At 36.8% G+C, this 12,623-nt stretch overlaps 1 pseudogene; it reads left to right on the forward strand.

The window, feature by feature from the left end:
* The window catches only part of LOC110317866, a 161,054-nt pseudogene that overhangs the window by 94,015 nt on the left and 54,416 nt on the right, over positions 1-12,623 (forward strand).

A 12,623-nucleotide genomic window follows, 5' to 3' on the forward strand; every position in this document is an offset into this window, starting at 1 on the left:
AAAAAAAAAAGAATCTATGGGCCATTTTTTCAATAAGAAAAATGGCTATTTGTAACTTCTTGAACTATAATTTCATCCAAACCCAATCATACTTTGAACCATGCTCATATTTTGACAAAGATGATCCCCTGTGTGGACCCATTGGTCCAGATTGTTTTATTTTCCTAATTCTAAGTGTTGTTACTTATCTGCCAGGTACTTATCCACTTAGGATAATGTAGAATTGAATCCTGACTCAAGATATCTTCTGCTTGAATTACATTCCCACAATTCTACCATCTTATTGTTTAGGCAGTTTCTGTCTAATTCCTACAAGAACTTCATTTACTGATTTCTATTTAATCGCTGCCCAATGTCACTGCACAATTATTAGATACTATTTTCTAGTTGATACTGTCTAATCAAGACCTTTACTGTCTGCCAAGTTTTCATAGGTTAGACAGAAGAACTACTGTAAAAAGCAACCCCAGTCTACCAGCTGTTCAGCGGAAGCCTTTGTGGTCAATTGGTCCTCCAGGTGGCTCTCCACAAAGTGCTGGCCTAAGAACCCAAGTTCCTTGAATGATTTACTTCCACTCTCTATCATTAAAGTCCTTTCCATTATCCAAGTGAAATGAAAAATTAGAATGCAAAAGGGTATATTATACATTTTCATGGGTCAGTCTTTTTAGCTGCATATGTTAACTTTATCCAGTATGATATTACTGACACTGGGCAGCAGTTCTACTGATGAACTGCAAGGAAGGCTAGGAAATGTTGTCTAGCTGTGTATAAGCAGAGAAAAGGAGACAGGCAAAGAGCATATAACAAATAGCTATCCAGAAGAAGCGTATCCATGCAGTTCATCATAAATATCTCTCCCTTCTACAAGTAGAACATTAAAGAAGAGTTTAAAATAGAATTCAAAGTGATTTTGTATATATTACCTTTTCTCATCTTCACAATAGATGAGATATACTCACAATTTTGCTCCTATTACAGAAGTAAGGAAAGTAAAGATTAGAGAGTTAATTGACAAAGATCATATAACTGCAGCTGGAATCTGAACTCAGGACAAGTAATGCTGCTTGTGATAATTCTGCTGTTCTGAGGTCAGAAATACTCCCTTTATATGCAGTTGGCTATTGTTTAACCACAAGACTGATGTGAAGATCCCAACTCTGATGGTTTGAATAAGAATGGCTCCCATAGGCTCTTATATTTGGATGCTGGGTCATCAGGGAGTGGCCCTCCTGAAGAGGAATTAGGAGGTGTGACTCAGTAGAGTAGGTAAGTCCTTGTTGGAGGAGTTTGTCACTGAGGCTAGGTTTAGTAATTTCAACATCCCAAGCCAGTCCCAAAGTCTCTCTCTTCCTACTGCCTTTGGATTCGGATGGATTATTCCGAAAACTTCTCTAGGCACATGTCTGAAACTGAAAACAAACCCAATCAAGTGCTTTCCTCTCTAAACTCCAATGTGTTCATGGCCACTCATAAAACACTGGCTTAGACACCCATAGATATTAAAATCTTTAGATGGTCAAGTCCCTTATACAAAATGAGATTGTAATTGTACCTAATGCATACACATCTTCCAATATGCTTAAAGGCATCCTAATTAATTATAAGACAAATATAGTATAAATGCTATGTAAATAATTTTTATACAGCATTATTTAGGAAAGTCATGATAAAAACCACATTTGAGTGCAGAAGAAATTAAAATTTTTTACTTGTTTATTTTATGTATATGGAATACAGTAGGTCTCTTCAGACCTACCAGAAAAGGACATTGGATCCCATTACAGATTGTTCTGATTCTCCATGTGGTTGCTGAAAATTGAACTCAGGACATTTGGATGAGCCGTCAGTGCTCTTAACTGCTGAGCCATCGCTCCAGCCTCCCAGAAACAAATTTTAATACCAAAACATTTCAATATAAGGTTGTTTGAACTTGCAAATACAGAAGCCTTTTTTAATCCTAATCTGTGGCATCAAGATCAGTTTTAAGTAGTTACAGACCTCCTAGTAGGTACCAGAACCAAGCTGTGTCCTAGCCACTTAGTTCTAGAGACCAGCAGTCAGCTCACGGTCATTAAAGTTCACAAACAATGTATTTCCTGTACTTTTCAGTACAAACTGACACATTCCCCAAGTTTCTCCATCCTTTTTCCTCAAGCTTTTACAGCATGACCTCTATACCCTCTCTCACTCACTGTTCTGATGTCACTGTGTGTTCCTTTGACCAAAGGCCAGGGTTTAGTCCCAACAGCAGACATGAGTACAGACTACCATATTGTTTGTTAATGCTTTCCATCATCAGTCCTTTTCTGAACTTTGTTACCAAACTTTGTCACAGCAGGATCATTTTGTTTATTTAAGTTTCTGGGTTATTTTTAGAAGATATATAAGGTAGTCCTGAATAACTCCTTTACATGTGAATGTAAAGCTGTATTGCTCAACATTTTTAATATGGTCAGCTGATACATTCTTTTAAAAATTAGTTCGGGGAAATGTCACTTTTCCTTAAAAGATGTAACACTTCCTTTCAAGGGTGATGGGAATGATCTAATCACAATTTGCCTTTTGCCTGAAATTTTCTGGATTCTGAGCAGTGATCTCTCTCATTTAGTCTGTTTGCCTTTTCTTTTTCTGGGCTGTGATTCTTAAAAAACAACTTAGTGACATATATATTAACATCTCTCAATTTACATGTTGGTTAGATTCCTGGAAAGTGGCAAATGATTCAGAAACACTTAGATCAATGGAAATTTTGCATAATAAAAAGAATATATATTCTAGTAGCTTTAAAAAATGAAGATTCTGTGCTGTTTTTTTATAAATGACATCAAAATAAACTGTAAATAGTTTATGCAAATATGTGAATATATAAAAATGTTTATTCCCAAGCAGAAACACCCCCCATGCACACACATAGACATAAACACATACACACACAAACACACACACACACACACACACACACACACACACACACTTTATAGTAGATCTATAATAGACAAGGTATGAAGCCATTGGCATTTCTCATATTATCAAGTGTTAAACACAAAAGTGAAGCATGAACACACAGTGGACACAAGCTCATATTTATAGATGTCAAGGAGCCTAAATATTCTTGCCACTGAGATCAAACGGGTTCCATATGTTATCTTCAAGTAGATTCATAACAAATCCCTATGTATTTCTATTTTTTTATCTGCAAGTAGATTCATAACAAATCCTGTGTATTTATAAGTCTGTCATTTTTTCTTATTAGCTTTTGCATTTGTAAATAAATAAAGCCCATGTTATTTCCAAATGGGTACATTATCTCTCTCTCTCTCTCTCTCTCTCTCTCTCTCTCTCTCTCTCTCTCTCACACACACACACACACACACACACACACACACCATTTGTTAGCTATTTTTATTTCTTCATTCATAGTATTATTGACTATCATGTCCTGTGCTGAAGGGCCACATATTTGTTTCCATATTTGTTTTAACTGCAAATAACTGTCATTTTATAATCTTATTTTGTAATGCAAATACATGTTTTCCAGTTTGCTATTTGTCTTTATTACCCACATTTTTATTAGGTATTTATTTTATTTACATTTCAAATGCTATCACAAAAGTCCCCTATACCCTCCGCCCCCCCCTCCCCGACCCACCCACTCCCACTTCTTGGCCCTGGTGTTCCCCTGTACTGGGGCATATAAAGTTTGCAAGACCAGGGGATCTCTCTTCCCAATGATGGCTGACTAGGCCATCTTCTGCTACATATGCAGCTAGAGACACGATCCCATAATCAACCACCAAAAGCAGACACTATTGCATACGCCAGCAAGATTTTGCTGAAAGGACCCTGATATAGCTGTCTTTGTGAGGCTTTGACAGTGCCTGGCAAACACAGAAGTGGATGCTCACAGTCAGCTATTGGATGGAACACAGGTCCCCCAATGGAGGAGCTAGAGAAAGTACCCTAGGAGCTGAAGGGGTCTGCAACCCTATAGGTGGAACAACAATATGAACTAACCAGTACCCCCAGAGCTCATGTCTCTAGATATTTGTCTTTTGAATGTTTATATGGCTTCTGCTTTAAAGAAATTGATGACTCCATTAGCTTGTCAAGCCAGGTGTAGCCATGTACCTGTTATTCCTGAGCTCAGGAGACTAAGCCAGGAAGATGGCAAGATTGAGACCACCTTCCCTGACATAGAAACCACACACAGGAAATCTAATAATATGGTTCCTTAAACCAGGGCTGAATGATGAAATCAGCCGTTGACATGGCAACATGGAGAGGAAAGCCTAATTCTACTCCTAGAAGAACAACAGGTAACTAACCACTACTGAGAGACTGAGAATCCATCTTCCCCAGAGACGAGCCCCTTTTATGGTCATGCAATACCAAGTAACCAGCCCTAAAAATATAGACAGAAAACAATACCAAAGGAAAACAACAATCTGTGCTTATGTATTTACTTGCTGTAGATGTAATAAAAATAAAAACTAGGCCACTAATTTGAGAGGGAGTAGCGAGTGACAGCAGGTTTGAAGGGAGAAAAAGAAGGTCTGTGCAGCATCACAGAAGTTTTAACCTAATGCCTTGAAATTAGTGCTTTATTGTTAAAACTGAAGATTTTTGATGTTCGTTTGTGATACCTTTGAAGATATCTTACTATTTTACCAGCCATTAATTCCCAAATCCATTTGCTGTCACTGATTTGCTACACCATGTTCATTATGTTTTAGATCTCTTTCTTGGCCTTCAATTTTGTTCATTTACATTTCTCCATCCCATTTGGAATGAGCACAGTCCTATGACCAAAAAAAAAAAAATTAGCTTTCTAATTAGCTTCAGAATCTGGCAATGAAGTGCCTACTCTTTATTCTTTAAAATCACCAGGCATTTTCTTCTTTCCATTTTCCACATTAATTTAAAAATTATTAAGTCCTCCTCACAATATACATGCATTCACATTCTAGTCTCATATTAAAAATTGTATTACATTATAAATTCAGATGACCGGCAATATAATCATTTGTACACCTGAGAGAAATAAAAGCATACTGACTTCTATCACTAGCCCCCACACTGGTAGACATGAAGCATATTATATAGTTATATATTTTAAAAGCACCTTTAGTTAAACCAAAATTGGGGTCTCACCATCAAGCAGCATAGTAGAAACTGAGAACCAAAATGTAGGTAAATTCATTTACTTGTCTTCCCAAACACTGGAATAAGCCTGTATTTGGAGGGAAATAACTGTGTTAATGGGGAAAATACATTTTGTAGAAATGTGAATACCATAGTACTCAGACTTTAGCTATTATAGTCTGAGAATATAATAATTGTATTTTATTTTCAAAAGCCTTAAGAAATATATTCTAATTTCTAAACTAAGGCAAAAGCTATTTTGAAGCTTACAAGTTTCTATTTTGCTCAGTACTTGTATTTCTATTTGTGCGGAAACATACATATTTTTATAATAACAATGTTAATTAAGAAATTAGTAAATGTTACCATTTGAAAGTTAGTATTCAAGTATTTTATAATGCAATCAAATATAGTATGGTTTGGACTAATAATTAACAGCATGCACATGTGTCCATGTGTTTATATGTGTGCATGTATACAAATATACATAGATGTGCGCATGTGTTTTGTGTGCTTATAAATGTTTGTGTGGGGGGGTATTCCTGCATGTTTGTCTGTATGTTATTGTGCTGTATGTTTGAGTGTGCGTGTATATGCACATTAATGCATGTGTGTTGTGTAAATACGTGTGTATGTGTTTGCATATGTCATTTGTGTACATGTGTACATGTATACTAACAAGTGTTTACACCTCATATTGTAAATTTTTCCCATCTGTCTGAAGAACTCAGGGAATGGTTTAATTAAGGCATGCTTTTGACTTAACCCAAAAAACTGTGATTATAATTGGTATGTGATTAATAATATGTGGCAAACATATAATATATAATATCTCGGTGTAACTCTAACCACGCAAGTGAAAGACCTGTATGACAAGAAGTTCAAGTCTCTACAGAAAGGAATTGAAAAAGATATTAGAAGTTGGAAGTATATCCCATGCTCATGGATCAATAGGATTAACAGTAAAAATGACTATCTTACCAAAAGCAATCTATAGATTCAATGCAATCCTCATCAAATTTTCAACACAAACAATACTTTACAGAGCTTGAAAGAACAATTCTCAACTTCATGTGGAAAAAGAAAAAAAATCTAGGATAGCTAAAAGTCATCTTGTACAATAAAAGAACTTCTGCAGTTATCTCCATCCATGATCCCAAAATGTAAAGAGCAATAGTAATAAAAAATACTGCATAGTATTGGTATAGAAATAGACATATTGATCAATGGAATCAAATCTAAGACAAAGAAATAAACCCACACACCTACAGACACTTGATTATTGACAAAGAAGGCAAAACCATGCAATGAAAAAAGAAAGCATCTTCAACAAATGGTGTTGGTCTAACTGGATGTCGACCTGTAGAAGAATGCAAATAGATCCACATTAATCACCCTACACATATATCAAGTCCAAATGTATCAAAGACCTCAACATAAAACTGGATATACTAAATCTAACAGAAGAGAAAGTGGGGAAGAGTTTTGAATGCATTTGTACAGAATACAACTTCCTGAACAGACCACCTCTATCTCTGGCACTAAGATCAACAAGTCATAAATGGGACTTCATGAAACTGAAAATCTTCTATAAGGCAAAGGACATTGTCAATAGGACAAAACAACTGCCTACACAATGGGAAAAGATCTTCATCAACCCTACATCTGATGGTGAGCTAAAATCCAAAACATAAAGGGCTTAAGATAGACACCAACAAACCAAATAACTCAATTAAAAAATAGAGCTAGACAGAATTCTCAACAGATGAATCTCTAATGGCTAAGAAATAATTAACCTAATGTTCAAAATCCTTAGGCATCAGGGAAATGCAAATCAACAACTACTTTGACATTCCACCTAAACCCCTCAGAATGGCTAGGATCAAAAACTTAAGTGACAACACATGCTGGCAAGCATGTAGATCAAGAGGACCCAAACACTACGCCTCCCACAAGTGTGAACTTGTGGGAGTGTGAACTTGTACACCCACTCTGGAAATCAATTTGGTGGTTTCTCGAAAAATTGGGAATAGTTCTACCCCAAGACCCAGCTATATCACTCCTGGTCATATACCCAAAATATGTTCCATCATACCACAGGATATATGCTCAATTGTGTTCATAGCAGCCTTATTTGTCCTAGCTAGAAAAATAAAACAACCTAGATGCCTCTCAACTGAAGAATAGATAAAGAAAATACGGTATGTTTACACAATGGAGTACTACTTAGCTATTAAAAACAAGAACATCGTAAAATTTCCAGGCAAATGAATGAGACTAGAAAATACCATCCTGAGTGAGGTAATATAGACCCAAAAGGAAATGTATAGTATGTTCTCACTAATAAGTTGGTATTAGCCATAAGGTACAGGATACAAAGCTACCATCCACAGGCCCAAAGAAGTCAAATAACAAGGAGGGCCTTTTTATTCAAGGATGCTTGAATCTCACTCATAATGGAAAATAAACTATATATAGGAGGTGGGTAAAGGGAGGAATATGGTTGGGAGAGGGTATTGGAGAAGGAACAGGGCAGGAGGGTCAGGTAGAGGGAGAACCACGGAAAGGGTATGGAAATCAGCTGCAGGAAGGGGTGGGGATGGAGGGGAGCATCTCCAGGACCAGCCAGAGACCAGGGATGGAAAAGTTCCAAGAAGTCTGCAGGAATGACTCTAGCTGAGACTCCTAGCAGTGGGATATATGAAGCCTGAAGTGGCCACCTCCTGTAGCAGGCAAGACTCCCAGTGGAGGGATAGGACACCAACCCACTCACAAAACCTTCAACCCTAAATTTGTCCTATCTACAATATGTCAGGGACAAAAATGGAGCAGAGATGGAGAGAATAGCTAACCAATGACTGGTTCAAATTGAGACCCATCCCATAGTCAAAAATCAGTCTCTGACACTATTAATGATTCTCTACTATGATTGTAGACAGGAGTGTATTGTAACTGTCCTCTGAGAGGCTCCACCCAGCAGCCAATGGAAACAGACAAAGGGACCCTCAGCCAAACATTAGATGGAGCTCAGGGATTCATGTAAAAGAGTTAGGGAAAGAACTGAGACATGAAGGGGATAGGGATTTTTCAAGAAGACCAATAGAGTTAACTAACCTAGACCCTTGAAGGCTCCCAGAGACTGAACCATGAGCAAGCATGGCCTGGACCTAGGCGCTGCCCCTACCCTGAGTACTTATATAGCAGAATAGCAGCTTGGTTTTCATGCACATCCTCCAACAACTGAGAGTGGGGGCTATCCCTAACATTGTTGCCTGCCCAAGGACCCCATTACCCTCTCTGGGCTGACTTGTCTGGGCTCAGTGGGAGAAGATATGTTTAGTCCAGCCACGATTTAGTATGCCAGGATGGATTGATATCCAAGGGGTACATCTCCCTTCTCAGAGGAAAAGCAGAGTGGTGATATTGGAGGGGCTTATAAGGATGTGGGAACCAGGAGGAGTGGTGCTGCAATCAGGACATAAACTGAATTAATTAATTAAGTAATATATAAATAATATGTGGCAAAAAGTAACTAGTACAATGTTTCTACCTAAATCTAGGGTCTTTCATTTAAATATATGGGTATTTCTCTTTAATCAAGTAGTATAAAGTAGCAAACCCTTAAGATCGTGTGAATCATACAAATTATACAAATTAGAATTTCAAGGACATAATCATTACGTTTCTCATTGCTGCAACAAAATTCCTGATAAGTAACTCAAGGAAGGATTTCTGTAGGATCACATTTCCTGAGTATAGTCCATCCATAGTGACTTGGAAGGTGTGGTGGCAAGATGTGAGACAGCTGCTCCTGTTGAATTGTAGTCAAAAAGAAGAGAACGGCAAACATTTCTGCTCGGCTCGTTTTCTCTTTTATTCAGTCCTGGGACCAAACCCATAGGTTGATGCCACCTACACATAAGGTAAAGCTTGTCAGTGGTGACACAGAGGTTCAGCTCTACACTGTCACCACAGCAGCTAGAGGAATTCCCTTGTCATTTTAAGGACCATGACTGAAGCAAACCTGAGATTTGTAGTTTCAGAGAGGAAAAGGACGTCAGGACTAGCCAGTGTGAAGCAGAACCTGGATTTTATTAAAAATAGTAAGAAGAACTCATGAATAAAAGACATCAAAAGTGTGAATGTGGGCTTCTTAAAGGAGAGTTGCAGTTCGTTAAAATGGCATTTTTAAACAAACACTTGAAGTTTAAGCAAAAGAAAGATGCTCAGGGAAAGAATGAAGCATGGCCAAGGATGAGTATAGACATCCCAAGTGGGAGCCACTATCAAGTGTTTTAGCATCAGCCACTTAGAGCATTCTGGGGGATATCCAGCAACATCACTAAGGTTGCCAAGAAATCTTTGCTTCTTCTTTTCTCCCTCTTTGTGATAAGTGATATTAAAGGGTGGGTCTGGAAGGGACTTACAGGGGGTAGAAGGTAAAACCAAAATGTCCTGGATTGCACAAGGAGGACAGGGCATACTCTTTATTATAAAGGGAATTTTTAGTAAGATCATTAGACAACTGCAAGTTTTCAGGTAGAAAAGCAAAAAGGTCTCAAAGAGTCGTTTTATCCTAATTGTGGCAGAATTTCTGATTCTCAGATTGTGAGAAATATCACAAAATTCCTGGGTTAGAGGTTTCTTTTCCCTCCCTAACCCTATAATTTTTTTCTATTCTTCTTTCCTGTTTCATTTCCAATGTAATTAGCCTAGATTAGAAACATTATCGCATATATGCCCAGAGGTTTTTCTCCAAAGTGATTCTCGAACCTGTCAACTTAGCAACCAACATTACCTATCAAAACAAATGAGAAATCAGGCTCAATGTCACATGGACAGTAAAAAATTGTTATTCCTTGTCAGTCAAGATCTCTGAGATTCAGTTGCTCTTTTTGTATGTAGATCCTATAATAGCATCAAGACATTTTAAAAGCATAGCATATTCTACTGAATGACGAATGTATGTATAAACTCTGTAATAAAACTACTACTATGTATTGTCAACAAAAATATTGGGTAGAATGGGAAACTGAGTCTTGAATTCTACTGAAAAACTTGCATAGTGTCAGAATCAAAAGACTAGAAATTGAACTTAGAAAGTTCAAAACTGATTCTGGTCGGATCCAGTTATAAAACAAAGGAAGAAGGACTCTGCTTTAGGCTTAATCTCTGGTAAGTGTAAGGTAAACTATTATCCCTTGAAAATTCACAGACATAGGCTGAAGATACAGCTCAGTGGTAGAATATTTGCTTAACACTTACAAGGGTTTGAATTCTGTCCTTAGCATGAGTTTTAAATGGTCACGTGCATATAATACAATTTTTTGCCCATAAACACAGCTGAACATTAAATGTCTAGAAATTAATCAATATACTATATAACCAAGATTGTATAAATTCTCTCAGAAAGGTAACTATGTAAGGATATTATAGCAATTTCCTCCAAACTGAAATATTCCACCATGAAGAAGGGCACTCACTAGGACAAGGAGGTAAACAGAATTAACAAAGCTAAGGAAGTGAGCCACTCACAAGTCCCAAAATGTCCCTGAAACTTGTTACAGGGTCCACAAGGTTCTACCAGGTTATATAATCAATAGTGATTACTAAGAGATTAAAGAAATGCTGAAAAGTGTTCGGTTGTTTGTAAATACTACAGAAAGCTACAGAATAACACATTTTTCATGAGGTATTACTAAGGGTGAATGAAATTTCCAGTAGCATAGCTATTGAGACATTCATATGTCTATACAAGCAACCTCAGTGAATGTATTAGTTTACCATATTGGATTTTGGTGGTATAGTTACTTTGATCTGAAATAAACAGATATTTATTTGCATTTCCTAGAATAACTTAACACAACAATGAGGTAACGGATACATCAATTAGTTTGACTACATAATTTCCCAATGTACATTTCAGTATATACCTTAAACATATACATTTTTAAAAACAGCCTAAAAATAAAATGGTTTTTTTTATTTTGGCAGAATAAAAATAGAAGGGAGAAAATTATAGAATTTGAATTTTCTACTTTGAGCAATTACATGAGTTTTACATAATCATTTATGAAATTTCAACCAAATTAAAAATTGAGAAAGTAAGGAATTAGAATCTCATCACCAAAGACCTTTGAAAATGTTATGTGGTAACCTAGTATCACAGAAGCTTCCATAATAAATGCATTTATAAAAGAAGTTTAAATAAAATTATCCAAAAATGTAAGGACAATATCTTATACCAGACACAACTGGTTGTCAAATAAAAGCCCAACCCTTGGAAAAGGGAGAATGAATATGATCAAAACTCATTGTGTGAAATTCTCAAAAAACTAGTAAAAATAATGATCAGTGCCAGGTATGAGTTATCTATTTTTCAGTTGTTGCCCAATGGAGCTCCAAAAATTTCCCCTAAAACATTATCATTGACCTTGTTATCTTCCAGAACTTGATGGTAAGGCCATATTGTTGAAGATACCACACACCTGAGTCATAAGACATGGAGAAATCAAGCTAGTATCAACCTGGAGTCTTCATCTGCCCTGACTAGTTCTGGAAGATACTATGTAGAGAGAAAAGGTAGCCATCAGTCCTACCCATAAGAAAGCTCTGGATGCCACAATAATGACCAACCCAGGAACATATGCCAACTTGCACAAAAATGGCATGAATATTATTGAAGTAACCAACCAATTTCTGAGTGTCTTTAAAGTATATGTCATAAATAAGCCCCATGCATGATATTATTAACTGTACCAAAAATATGTGGTTGGCTAGACGATAGGCCTCACCTGAGACTCTAATGCTGTGATTCTGTTAAAAGTTCTCAGTAATGAGGTGCTTCCTGTTTAATCTTTATGCCTCCAGATGAATGTATCTCTCAACCCTCATCCCGGAAGTTTGTTTTGCAATAGGTTGTGATTAATACTGATACTATCAACCAGTAAACATGCAGAGAATAAGAGACTGGATCACTAAGCTGAAAAGATCTTTGTATAAAAAAAGAAATTAAAGACTTTTTAGAATTTAATGAAAATCAAGCCACAACATATCCAAACTTATGGGACACAATGAAGGCAGTCCTAAGAGGAAAATTCATAGCTCTGAGTGTCTCCAAAAAGAAACCAGAGAGAGTACAGACTAGTAACCAGACAGAACACCTAGTAGCCCTAGAACTAAAGGAAGCAAATTCACCTAAGAGGAGTAGAAGGCAGGAAATAATCAAACTTAGGGCTGAAATCAACCAAGAACTATTCAAAGAATCAACCAAACCAGGAGCTGGTTCTTTGAGAAAATCAACGAGACAGATAAACCCTTAGGCAGACTAACTATAGGGTACAGGGACAGTATTGTAATTAAGAAAATCAGAAATGAAAAGGGAGACATAACAACAGATCCTGAGGAAATCCAAACATCAGATCCTACTACAAAAGACTATACTCAACAAAATTGGAAAATCTGGATGAAATGGACAA

Source organism: Mus pahari, chromosome 3 (assembly GCF_900095145.1).
Source record: "Mus pahari chromosome 3, PAHARI_EIJ_v1.1, whole genome shotgun sequence".
NCBI classification, from domain to species: Eukaryota; Metazoa; Chordata; class Mammalia; order Rodentia; family Muridae; genus Mus; species Mus pahari.